Below are 12709 nucleotides of genomic sequence, written 5' to 3'. Positions count from 1 at the left end.
CCTCCTCCTGTACAATGACTGATAACACCTCTATATACAGCAGATAACACAGGATCCACCATTCACAATAGGTGATATCACAGCTCACCTTCTCCTGTACAATGACTGATAACACCTCTATATACAGTAGATAACACAGGATCCACCATTCACAATAGGTGATGTCACAGCTCACCTCCTCCTCCTGTACAATGACTGATAACACCTCTATATACAGTAGATAACAGAGAATCCACCATTCACAATAGGTGATGTCACAGCTCACCTTCTCCTGTACAATGACTGATAACACCTCTATATACAGTAGATAACACAGGATCCACCATTCACAATAGGTGATGTCACAGCTCACCTCTTCCTCCTGTACAATGACTGATAACACCTCTATATACAGTAGATAACACAGGATCCACCATTCACAATAGGTGATGTTGCAGCTCACTTCCTCCTCCTGTACAATGACTGATAACACCTCTATATACAGCAGCTAACACAGGATCCATCATTCACAATAGGTGGCGTCACAGCTCACCTCTTCCTGTACAATGACTGATAACACCTCTATATACAGTAGATAACACAGGATCCACCATTCACAATAGGTGATGTCATAGCTCACCTCCTCCTCCTGTACAATGACTGATAACACCTCTATATACAGTAGTTAACACAGGATCCACCATTCACAATAGGTGATGTCACAGCTCACCCCCTCCTTCTGTACAATGACTGATAACACTTCTATATTCAGTAGATGACACCGGATCCACCATTCGCAATAAGTGATGTCACAGCTCACCTCCCCCTCCTCCTGTACAATGACTGATAACACCTATATATACGGTAGATAACACAGGATCCACCATTCACATTATTTGATATCACAGCTCACCTCCTCCCCTGGTACTGCAGCTCAACTCCTTTCACTTCAGAGGGGTTAAGCTGCAATACCAGATACAACCTATGGACAGGTGAGGCGCTGTTTCTAGAAGTAAATAGCCATATTTTTCTAATCTTTATAAACCCCCTTTACTCCATTAGTGTACCACAGTGAAGTTACTAAAAAGTAATTAAAGGAAAGTCAGAAAGAAGGAGAGCCGCCGCCTCTAACGACTTGATCCAACAGTCAACAGACATGGCAGAGTGAGGCATCGCATCCAGTGAAATTAACCTTTTATTAACCCAAGCGACATTTCAGCTCCATTTCGCTTTTCTCAAGCTTTTCCCTGGATGTGCAGCCTCAATCTTCATATTTGTTGATATAAATACTAAAAAGTGATGGCGCACCCGTCTGATCTGAGAGCACCTTTAAGTCTGGCTGTAGCTTTATTTAATCAAATATCACTGTTTACATAGCTGTTATACTCGGTTGCTAATCTGAACATATTTGCTTTTTGTTGTCTGAGTCCAAGTTACTTATCATTTATCGGAGTCTGTTAAAGCGTACCTGTCCTTTCAGGCAACTGATCAGAATAAGCTGTCCTGTTTGTACATGAGGAATAACACTATTTCAGACCATTTTTCTCCAGTTTTTCCCTCTGCGGTTGCTATCTCTAATTTTCACTTGTCTCTGAACAAGTGGGTAGAGACCAGCAGCTGTGATGTCTCCCATACACAGCACACACAGACATGGGGGTTCCTGCTTTCCTGTGTCTTTGTAGCACATGGTAAGAAGCAGCAGCAGCAAGGAGGACATTATACAGCAGTATGAGCAGTGTAGCTGTGAATCCAGTTGCTGGGTGAGATAAAACACTACAAAGCAGAAGCATGGAAGACATTATGCAACTGTATTGAACTTTGTAGCTGTCAACCAAACGATGGGGTGATATAAATCCCTTTGTAGAAAGCAGCAGCATGGAGGACATTATACAACAGTTCTGAGCTGTGTTGCTGTGAATCAAGCTATGGGGTGAGAGAAAGCAGTTAGCAGAAAGTAGCAGAATCTAAGACACTACGCAGCATTACTGAACTGTGTAGCCGTGAATCCAAGCTATGTGGTGTGATAAAACACTTCATAGAAAGCAGCAGCATGGAGGACATTATAAGACCAGTACTTAGCACTGTAGCTATGAATACAAAGCAGAAAGCAGCAGAATTGGGAACAGTATAAGACCAGGACTTAGCAATGTAGCTGTGAATACAAAGTAGAAAGCTGAAGCATTGGGGACATTATAAGACAAAGACTTAGCAATGTAGCTGTAAATACAAAGTAGAAAGCAGCAGCATGGGGGACATTATAAGAACAGCACTTAGCAATGTAGCTGTGAATACAGAGTAGAAAGCAGCAGCATGGGGGACATTATAAGACGAGTACTTAGCAATGTAGCTGTGAATACAGAGTAGAAAGCCGCATGGGGGACATTATGAGACCACTCAGACCAGTACTTTGCAATGTAGCTGTGTAGAAAGCAGCAGCATGGGGGACATGATAAGACCAGTACTTTGCAATGTAGCTATGAATACAGAGTAGAAAGCAGCAGCATGGGGGACATTATAAGACGAGTACTTAGCAATGTAGCTGTAAATAAAGAGTAGAAAGCCGCATGGGGGACATTATGAGACCACTCAGACCAGTACTTTGCAATGTAGCTGTGTAGAAAGCAGCAGCATGGGGGACATTATAAGACCAGTACTTTGCAATGTAGCTGTGAATACAGAGTAGAAAGCAGCAGCATGGGGGACATTATAAGACCAGTACTTTGCAATGTAGCTGTGAGTACAGAGTAGAAAGCAGCAGCATGGGGGACATTATAAGACCAGTACTTAGCAATGTAGCTGTGAATACAGAGTAGAAAGCAGCAGCATGGAGGACATTATAAGACCAGTACTTAGCAATGTAGCTGTGAATACAAAGCAGAAAGCAGCAGAATTGGGAACAGTATAAGACCAGGACTTAGCAATGTAGCTGTGAATACAAAGTAGAAAGCTGAAGCATTTGGGACATTATAAGACAAAGACTTAGCAATGTAGCTGTAAATACAAAGTAGAAAGCAGCAGCATGGGGGACATTATAAGAACAGCACTTAGCAATGTAGCTGTGAATACAGAGTAGAAAGCAGCAGCATGGGGGACATTATAAGACGAGTACTTAGCAATGTAGCTGTGAATACAGAGTAGAAAGCCGCATGGGGGACATTATGAGACCACTCAGACCAGTACTTTGCAATGTAGCTGTGTAGAAAGCAGCAGCATGGGGGACATGATAAGACCAGTACTTTGCAATGTAGCTGTGAATACAGAGTAGAAAGCAGCAGCATGGGAGACATTATAAGATGAGTACTTAGCAATGTAGCTGTAAATAAAGAGTAGAAAGCCGCATGGGGGACATTATGAGACCACTCAGACCAGTACTTTGCAATGTAGCTGTGTAGAAAGCAGCAGCATGGGGGACATTATAAGACCAGTACTTTGCAATGTAGCTGTGAATACAGAGTAGAAAGCAGCAGCATGGGGGACATTATAAGACCAGTACTTTGCAATGTAGCTGTGAGTACAGAGTAGAAAGCAGCAGCATGGGGGACATTATAAGACCAGTACTTTGCAATGTAGCTGTGAGTACAGAGTAGAAAGCAGCAGCATGGGGGACATTATAAGACGAGTACTTAGCAATGTAGCTGTGAATACAGAGTAGAAAGCTGAAGCATTGGGGACATTATAAGACAAGGACTTAGCAATGTAGCTGTGAATACAAAGTAGAAAGCAGCAGCATAGAGGACATTATAAGATGAGTACTTAGCAATGTAGCTGTGAATACAGAGTAGAAAGCAGCAGCATAGAGGACATTATAAGATGAGTACTTAGCAATGTAGCTGTGAATACAAAGTAGAAAGCAGCAGCTTGGGGAACATTATAAGACCAGTACTTAGCAATGTAGCTGTGAATCCAGCTCTGAGGTGAAATACATTTTCTAGAAACTGCAGCTCAATCTGCCTTTTAATATCTGTTCTCTCACTGGGATGAGTGCTCCCCACTTCTCTTCCTCCTCCCATTTACAAAGACTTCAATAGACAGCTGTATTCTGGTCTCTCAATGAGCTAGCAATTTCTCACTGTAAATGATGACTTCAAGGGGAAAGGGAGAGAGGAAGAAATGGCTCATAAGTGGAGAAAGAAATGTCAATGGAGCTCGGTTCCATTTATCTTACACAAGCCAAGGACATGAGGCACAATATTGGAGGATCCATTTTTTTTCTGTCTCTGTATGGTAACTAAAAATTAAGGAAGTTATCCAGGATTAGAAAAAAACCTGGCTGCTCCCTTTTTCCAAAAAAAGTGCACCATTCACTTCAATGGAGAAGTAATGTGCACCGAGCATATTGCACCTGGATGATAGTGGTATCACAAAGGAAGGAAGGCTCCCTTTTTCCCTCCCATGACACAATCCCTGGGGGCTTGCAGTTTTAAGAAAACGATCTTAAAAGACCCCAGGGTGTCCTGTGTGGATTCCTATAGCAAATACCTACTGAAGCTTTGGCCATTCTTTGCATTTTACGTACAAACACAGACTATATTTCATTGAAACATACAGTATAGCTATTCCAATTTATTATATTAAAAGATAATTTTAACCTATTTAAAAAAATCAGATTAAAAAAACAATTAATAAAAGTAAAAAAAATATCAATATTAGAACAACCTAAACAATAAGTTTACAATTAAGTTTTTGGGCGTCTTGAAAATGATGTAAAAGACAAAAAACATTTTGGAAATGTAATGTTCAGCATTTTCCTGTAATAAAATAAAAAAATATTATAAGCTAATTTCTTTTTATTTATTTATTTATTTTTTTAATTTATAATTTGCTCTTAATTACAAAACATTAAGAGCAATTTATAAATCCCACAATAAACCATTAGCTCCAAAAAAAAAAAAGGAAAGAAAAAGACAAAAGAATAAAGCGCCATGGAATTTACTCTAAAAAAATTCTCACTAGTGGATGGTTTTCCCTTTAGTACATAATAAATAACTATTCCAAAAGCAAATTCACTGACTTCTCTGTACCAAAATATAATTAAAAAAAAACATTTAATTGACCAGTCGCCAAGTGTAGAGCAAGAGTAAAAAGTATCCAGCATCCGAAAAACTTTGAAAACTTTGAAAACTTCATACTTGATGTGGACATCATGGAGGGACTCATCACTGACGCGTTTCAAGCCATTAAAGGGCTTTTAATCATAGCAATAATACTAAAATACAATGCCAAACAGTTACATCCTTAAAGGGTTAAATTGTGCATTGAACATTTTAATGAACATGGATCCAAGCTTATGATATATGTTTGGAAAAGGCAAAAAAAATGAATTTATCATGTTAATGTCAACTATTACGCTCATGGATCTGTCTAGAAAGATGTATACAGTTGCTTCCTAGTTTTTTTGCACTTGAAAAAAAGTAGAAGTTCTGCTAACTCTCTATGTTGTTGTTGTTTTTACATCTTATATTAAAATAAGAATTAAAAAGTATAAAATAATAAAGTAAAAATAATAAAATGCATTTAATATAAATATAATAACATAATAATAATAACAATAATAATAATTGAAGATGATACATTATAACAATATGAAAATTTCTATGCTAATAATTAATAATAATAAATTATTATACTAAATATCTAATAATATATAATAATGAAATTTTTTATAACAAATATATAATAATACTATGAAACAATTATTATTATTAGTAGTAGTATTAATATTATTGTTATAACTATTATTATTATTATTATTATATAATACTCCTATTATCACCAATTATGAAGATAATATAAAATCATAATATGGAATGTTCTTTTTTTTTTCTTCATTTTTTGTTGTTTTTCTCAATTACGTGAAATTTTTTAAAAATGGCTAATATAAAGGGCCACAGGCTTTTTGCACCATATTACTATATCATCTCGGTGGCAATTAGTGCATGTTTTTCGCATTGGCTGGCATTTTACAGTTTCTGGAGGGGGTTAGGTGTTGGGATTTGCAGGAACTGTACATTAAATGTATAAAGTGCTTAAGACAAGATGACACTTTTTGGGCAGGGTGAGGAGTGCTGGAAATGTAAGGCAACAAGTTTAGGGAAGTTTTTACTTTTCATGTTCATTCACTCACTCATTTTGCTGAGGGCGGGTGGTCCTCCACACAGGGCGCGTGCTTCTGGTGCCCCCTAATTGGACGCAGTTCTGCGTTTTGTTACAATGTCAATTCAATAATAAGTATTAGTATTGCGCCAGATGAGGAGGAAGAGCCCAACTAGCCACTCTGCCTTGGCCGGGGCAATTAGATACATGGCTATGAGGATGGTGGAGCTGATGTGGAACCACAAGTCCCAGCATTTATTCCAGGTTTCCTAAAACTGTTATATCTGTAATATGATAGCAATTGTTAGATAGGAAGGATGTATCAGAACTGAAATAGAGCTGAAAAGACGGATAGACAGAGAGACTGATATATAGATAGATAGATAATAGATAATAGATAGATGATAGATAGATGATAGATAGATAATAGATAGATAGATGATAGATAGATGATAGATAATAGATAAATAGATAGATAATAGATAGATAATAAATAGATAGATAGATAATAGATAGATAATAGATAGATAGATAGATAGATGATAGATAGATGATAGATAATAGATAGATAATAGATAGATGATAGAAAGATAATAGATAGATGATAGATAAATGATAGATAATAGATAGATAGATAATAGATAGATAATAAATAGATAGATGATAGATAGATGATAGATAATAGATAGATAGATGATAGATAAATAATAAATATATAGATGATAGATAGATAGATAATAGATGGTAGATAGATGATAGATATATAGATAATAGATAAATGATAGATAATAGATAGATAGATGATAGATAATAGATAGATATTTAGACAATAGATAGATGATAGATAACAGATTGCTAATAAATAGATAGATAATAGATAGATGATAGATAGATGATAGATAGATAATAGATAGATGATAGATAGATAATAGATAGATAATAGATAGATAATAGATAGATAGATGATAGATAGATAATAGATAACAGATTGCTAATAAATAGATAGATAATAGATAGATGATAGATAGATAATAGATAGATAGATAATAGATAGATGATAGATAGATAATAGATAGATAATAGATAACAGATTGCTAATAAATAGATAGACAATAGATAGATGATAGATAACAGATTGCTAATAAATAGATAGATAATAGATAGATGATAGATAGATAGATAATAGATAGATAGATAATAGATAAATGATAAATAGATAATAGATAGATAATAGATAGATAATAGATTCACATGTAAAGCGCCATGGAATAAATGGCGCTATACAAATAAATAATAATAATAATATAGATCAGTACTGAGTTTGTCATTTGTCACAATTCTTTATAATATCATGGTGCATTACCTCTGGCTTTATATAGGACTGCAAATAAACTATATATCCTATTAACCCAGAAAGTGATTGCAAAGAACCCAACAACCGATTAAATTAAAATGTTGAATGTAGTTGTATCGATTTTCTCCTTTGGCACAGAATGATCACAATCTGTGGATTCACAAACTCAGCTCTGCTACTTTTGTGTTTGTCTATATACATACGTAGCAGCGCTACGTTTGGCATCACGATATCACGATACGCTATCTGCGGTTTGCAGATAAACCTACATTATCATGACCCTGCCGACACGATAACACGGACAGCTCTGCTACATCTCTGTACTATTGGTGGTTAGTTACGCTTGTAGGGTGGCAGAGGGGAGCACTTACCTGCCCGCAGGTGTGTACTGAGTGTCATCCACAGATAGCCCAGGCACTGCACACCTGTCACAGGCAGAAGATAAGCGGCACTGAAATAGCAGCACACACACGCACAACCGTACACTAACACACACACACAGTTTGCATTGTTAAATATTTGTGCCAGACACTGCAGCGAGGACCTATCAGCCAATCAGGGTTTTTCCCAGTGTCACTTCCTTTTATATATCGCTTGGTCACAGCAGAATAAAATACTATCACAACCTCTTGGCACCTGAAAGTGACACAAAACAGGTTCAACTGGTGTCTGGGGGTAAAGTAACTGTGCAAGAAAAGGGGGGGAGGCAGCGTGGGTAGAGGAGAGGGGGGGGGGGCAAAACTTTCTGCTAAACTTTTGACTAACTTTCTTATGAAAGATCCTTTTATATATGAGATGAAGAACTTCAATTGATGTCGCACGACTATTTTAGAGCTGAGATTTGGCTGTAAAAAAAAATTAAAGAGAAGTGGCAGACAGTTCGCAGGCAACTGAACTGCTTCCCCTGCTTGCCGTGGTCCTATATAATTATAGAGTACAGTAAAGTTCAGCTCCCTCTAGTGGTGGCTGCCGTTGGTCACAAATTTATAATTTCAGAAAAAACGTAGCTCTCATATATAATTACATATATAATAGTGTTAGCTCCCCCTAGTGGTGGCTGAAAGCAGACAGAATTTTATCATTTGTCAGATCAGAATTCAACTCCCCATACTGATATTATAAAAATAGCACTGAATTGTGGACCTGACGTAATAACAGAATAGTGACAATTAACTTTAATAAAAGTTTGTTGCATTAGATCACACATGTCAAACTCTGACCCTCAGGATGATTATATTTGGCCCACGATGCCGACACCGACCTACTCTCCCTTCTACCCCATTATTCTGTATGGAGGACTATGTGGGGCCCATTATACTGTATGGAGGACTATGTGGGGTCCATAATACTGTATGGAGGACTATGTGGGGCCCATTATTCTGTATGGAGAACTATGTGGGGCCATTATACTGTATGGAGCACTATGTGGGGCCATTATTCTGTATGGAGGGCTATGTGGGGCCACTATACTATATGGAGGACTATGTGGGGCCATTATACTGTATGGAGGACTATGTGGGGCCATTATTCTGTATGGAGGACTATGTGGGGCCATTATACTGTATGGAACATCATGTGGGGCCATTATACTGTATGGAGGACTATGTGGGGCCCATTATTCTGTATGGAGGACTATGTGGGGGCCATTATACTGTATGGAGGACTACGTGGGGTCCATTATACTTTATGGAGGACTATGTAGGGCCCATTATTCTGTATGGAGGACTATGTAGAGCCCATTATTCTGTATGGAGAACTATGTGGGGCCCATTATACTGTATGGAGCATTATGTGGGGCCATTATTCTGTATGGAGGACTATGTGGGGCCATTATTCTGTATGGGTGACTATGTGGGGCCCATTATTCTGTATGGAGGACTATGTGATTGTAACATACCTGGCGGCGTCTTTGCATAGTGGTCCATCTCCCACTGTGCAAGAGCGCGCACTTGATCTCCAATCCAGAATGTCTCTCTGGCTTCCCTCCATGCTGTCTGTTTGCTTCTCTTTCTGCTGCTTAAGGGCGGCGCCCGATCACTTCCTGCTTTTTGTACCTGCTGCAGGCACACCCCTTGTGCGTCCTCAGCCTATTGCTGTCTGTCACCTGGTATTTAACCCAGCTGCTCCAATTAACCCATGCCTGAGCATTGTGTTTCATTCAGTGTGCTCTTTCACTCTGAATGTGCCAGGTCCCCTTCTGTGTTTGCTTGCCTGCCCTTCCTGGAGGCTGTATTTCCAGGCCTGTCTGAACACGCTCCTTGCCTGTTCGTTCCGCCTTCTAGGGGCCGCATACCTAGACCCGCTCCTGTATCTTGTCTGTCCTGTCTGAACACGCTCCTAGCCTGTTCCTCCCGCCTTCTAGGGGCTGCATACCTAGACCCACTCCTGTATCTTGCTGCTGTGTCTGTTCTTATCTGTATACTCTCCTAGCCTGTTTTCCTGTGTTTCTCTATGTCCGCACCTTTCCTTTTTCTGCAGAGTCTGAACTCGTACCTAACTCCTGCTCGTTGTCACTGTACTTCCGTTTGTGAGTTTGTGGTCCACTCGCTACTTCACTGCAAGTACCCTGTGGGTATCTGGTTCTGCCTTTCCCTTCCTGTCTGTTCCGTGTGTACAGAGCCCTGTCCCCCCTGCTCTGCCTTGCTCACCGCTCCGGCGGTTCTAGCCTGCTCTGCCTTTGCTCACCGCTCCGGCGGTTCTAGCCTGCTCTGCCTTTGCTCACCGCTCCGGCGGTTCTAGCCTGTTCTGCCTTTCCCTTCCTGTCTGTTCCGTGTGTACAGAGCCCTGTCCCCCCTGCTCTGCCTTGCTCACCGCTCCGGCGGTTCTAGCCTGCTCTGCCTTTGCTCACCGCTCCGGCGGTTCTAGCCTGCTCTGCCTTTGCTCACCGCTCCGGCGGTTCTAGCCTGGTCTGCCTTTGCTCACTGCTCCGGCGGTTCTAGCCTGCTCTGCCTTTGCTCACCGCTCCGACTGTTCTAGCCTGCTCTGCCTTTGCTCACCGCTCCGGCGGTTCTAGCCTGCTCTGCCTTTGCTCACCGCTCCGGCGGTTCTAGCCTGCTCTGCCTTTGCTCACCGCTCCGGCGGTTCTAGCCTGCTCTGACCCTTTGCTCACTGCTCCGGCAGTCTCGCTCCACTCTGACCCTTTGCTCACCTCTCCGGCAGCCTCGTCCTGCTCTACTCTTGCTCACCACTCCAGGCGGCCTCGTCCTGCTCTACTCTTGCTCACCGCTCCAGACGGCCTCGTACTGCTCTACTCTTGCTCACCGCTCCAGGCGGCCTCGTCCTGCTCTACTCTTGCTCACCGCTCCAGTCGGCCTCGTCCTGCTGTACTCTTGCCCACCGCTCCAGGCGGCCTCGTCCTGCTCTACTCTTGCCCACCGCTCCAGGCGGCCTCGTCCTGCTCTACTCTCGCTCACCGCTCCAGGCGGCCTCGTCCTGCTCTACTCTCGCTCACCGCTCTAGGTGGTCTCGTCTTGCCCTGCTCTCGCTCACCACTCTGGGCGGCCTTACTCTGCTGTGTTTGTCCGCCACATCTGTGGTTCTGTTCCTGAGTCCCAGTGTGTACTGGGTCCTATCCCGCCTGTGTTCCTACCTGCTAGTGCCTCCCTGTCTGCACTCTAGCCGTGCTTGCCTGTACCCCCCTGCCTGCATACCCGCCTGCCTGCATACCAGTCGTGCCTGCCTATACCCACCAGTCTGTGTGCCAGCCTAACCTGTCTGTTCCTGTATTCCCCTGTGTGGGTCAACAGCCGTGTCCGGGGTCTGTCCTGGAGTAGCACCTGGTCCCTCTGCTCGGTTCCTCCTTGGTGCACTGGCGTCGTATGCCGTCGTGCGATCCTGGTCGGATCGGGTGAATACCTAGTTACGCCCCTCCAGGCATTCACTCTCCGGCACGGTCCAGTGGAATCACACGCACACGCCGCTCAGCCCGGGCGTGTGCATTACAGTGATGCCCGCTATACTGTATGGAGGACTATGTGGGGCCCATTATACTGTATGGAGCACTGTGTTAGGCCCATTATACTATATGGAGGACTATGTGGGGCCCATTATTCTGTATGGAGGACTATGTTAGGCCCATTATACTGTATGGAGGACTATGTGGGGTCATAATTCTGTATGGAGGACTATGTGGGGGCCATTATACTGTATGGAGCACTATGTTGGACGATTATACTGTATGGAGGGCTGTTAATACATATCACGGTTGGCCCATGACTTTGACTTTGTCCAAGTTTTTTATTTTGGCCCTCTCTGTATCTGAGTTTGACATCCCTGCATTAGATGGACCAGTTTTGAATTTTGCTATAGGGCAGTGTCATGTAGCACGGGGCTCTGATGTGGACCTTTGTGGCTGCAAGTGGATCAGCACATTCTCAACTGAGGTGTAGTACCCACAGGAGCCACTATTTGGCAGCCAGACGTGGCAATGATCAATAAGGTTCAGATGTGGAATCTGATGGCCAAGGCTGGAGAGCAGTCAGGAGCTGACTAGGAGCTGGGAGTAGAACAACAAGTCACAGCAGATAAATCCACAGAAGCAGTAAAGCAGGATCAGGCACAGGGAATCAATGTAGAAATATATCAAGGCTGGAGGCACAGAGTAGACTTCATACTTCATGAACCAGCTGGATTTTATAACAGATATTTAATGACCTCATCAGAAAAAGTACAGAACCTGAAAGAATTAATTCTAGCTTTGCTGAAGCAGCAAGAAGTGGTCCTATGCAACGGGAACAAGAACAATACTATGTAGGACTCGCTTCCTGCAAGATGGACACCATGCGCCAGTAGCAAAAACACAGAACAACCGCGGAAAGATCTCAGGACTGGCCCCAATGAGAGGAGCGAGCCAAAGCACGATTGTGGCAAAACATGACAGGTCGTATGAATCATGAGCATGAAGTTTTGTATCATAGCACATCATCAATTTACTAGTTTTTCAATGTTTTTTTTTTATTTTATTTTTTTTAAACTGACATATTCCACCAAAAACGTTACAATAAGTCACTACTTGGGATACAATATCAGCGAAGCAGAGGTTTACATAGAAGAGAATGTAAATGGGCCACCCATGATGGTGCAAGTACACAGCGACCTAGTGCTTGTTTCCTCTTCCTTCTCTTCCATAACTATTAGGTCTCTTCCTTAACTATTGGGCCATTCTCTTTAGAGGAAGCTCCCGAATATGTTTCTGCCACCTGGTAGCAATAGGTAGAGAATAGTGTTGAGCGAGTATGTTCTATTAACCCTTTCGCCGAGTATGCTCGGGCCGAGCTCCAAGTA

At 41.7% G+C, this 12709-nt stretch overlaps 1 protein-coding gene across 1 annotated transcript in view; it reads right to left on the bottom strand.

Moving 5' to 3' along the window:
* The window catches only part of EHF (ETS homologous factor), a 63646-nt gene extending 55655 nt beyond the window's left edge, over window positions 1–7991 (bottom strand). The window contains exon 1 of the mRNA XM_073658129.1: window positions 7798–7991. The gene's annotated coding sequence lies outside the window, so the exon portion shown is untranslated. The remainder of the gene's footprint in view (window positions 1–7797) is intronic.
* Window positions 7992–12709: the final 4718 nt, after the last annotated feature.

The sequence above is a fragment of the Phyllobates terribilis genome, unplaced genomic scaffold (genome assembly GCF_046119375.1).
Source record: "Phyllobates terribilis strain yellow unplaced genomic scaffold, ASM4611937v1 Scaffold_13__5_contigs__length_258822181, whole genome shotgun sequence".
In the NCBI taxonomy this organism is placed as follows: Eukaryota; Metazoa; Chordata; class Amphibia; order Anura; family Dendrobatidae; genus Phyllobates; species Phyllobates terribilis.
This window is presented reverse-complemented; position numbering and strand designations above follow the sequence as displayed.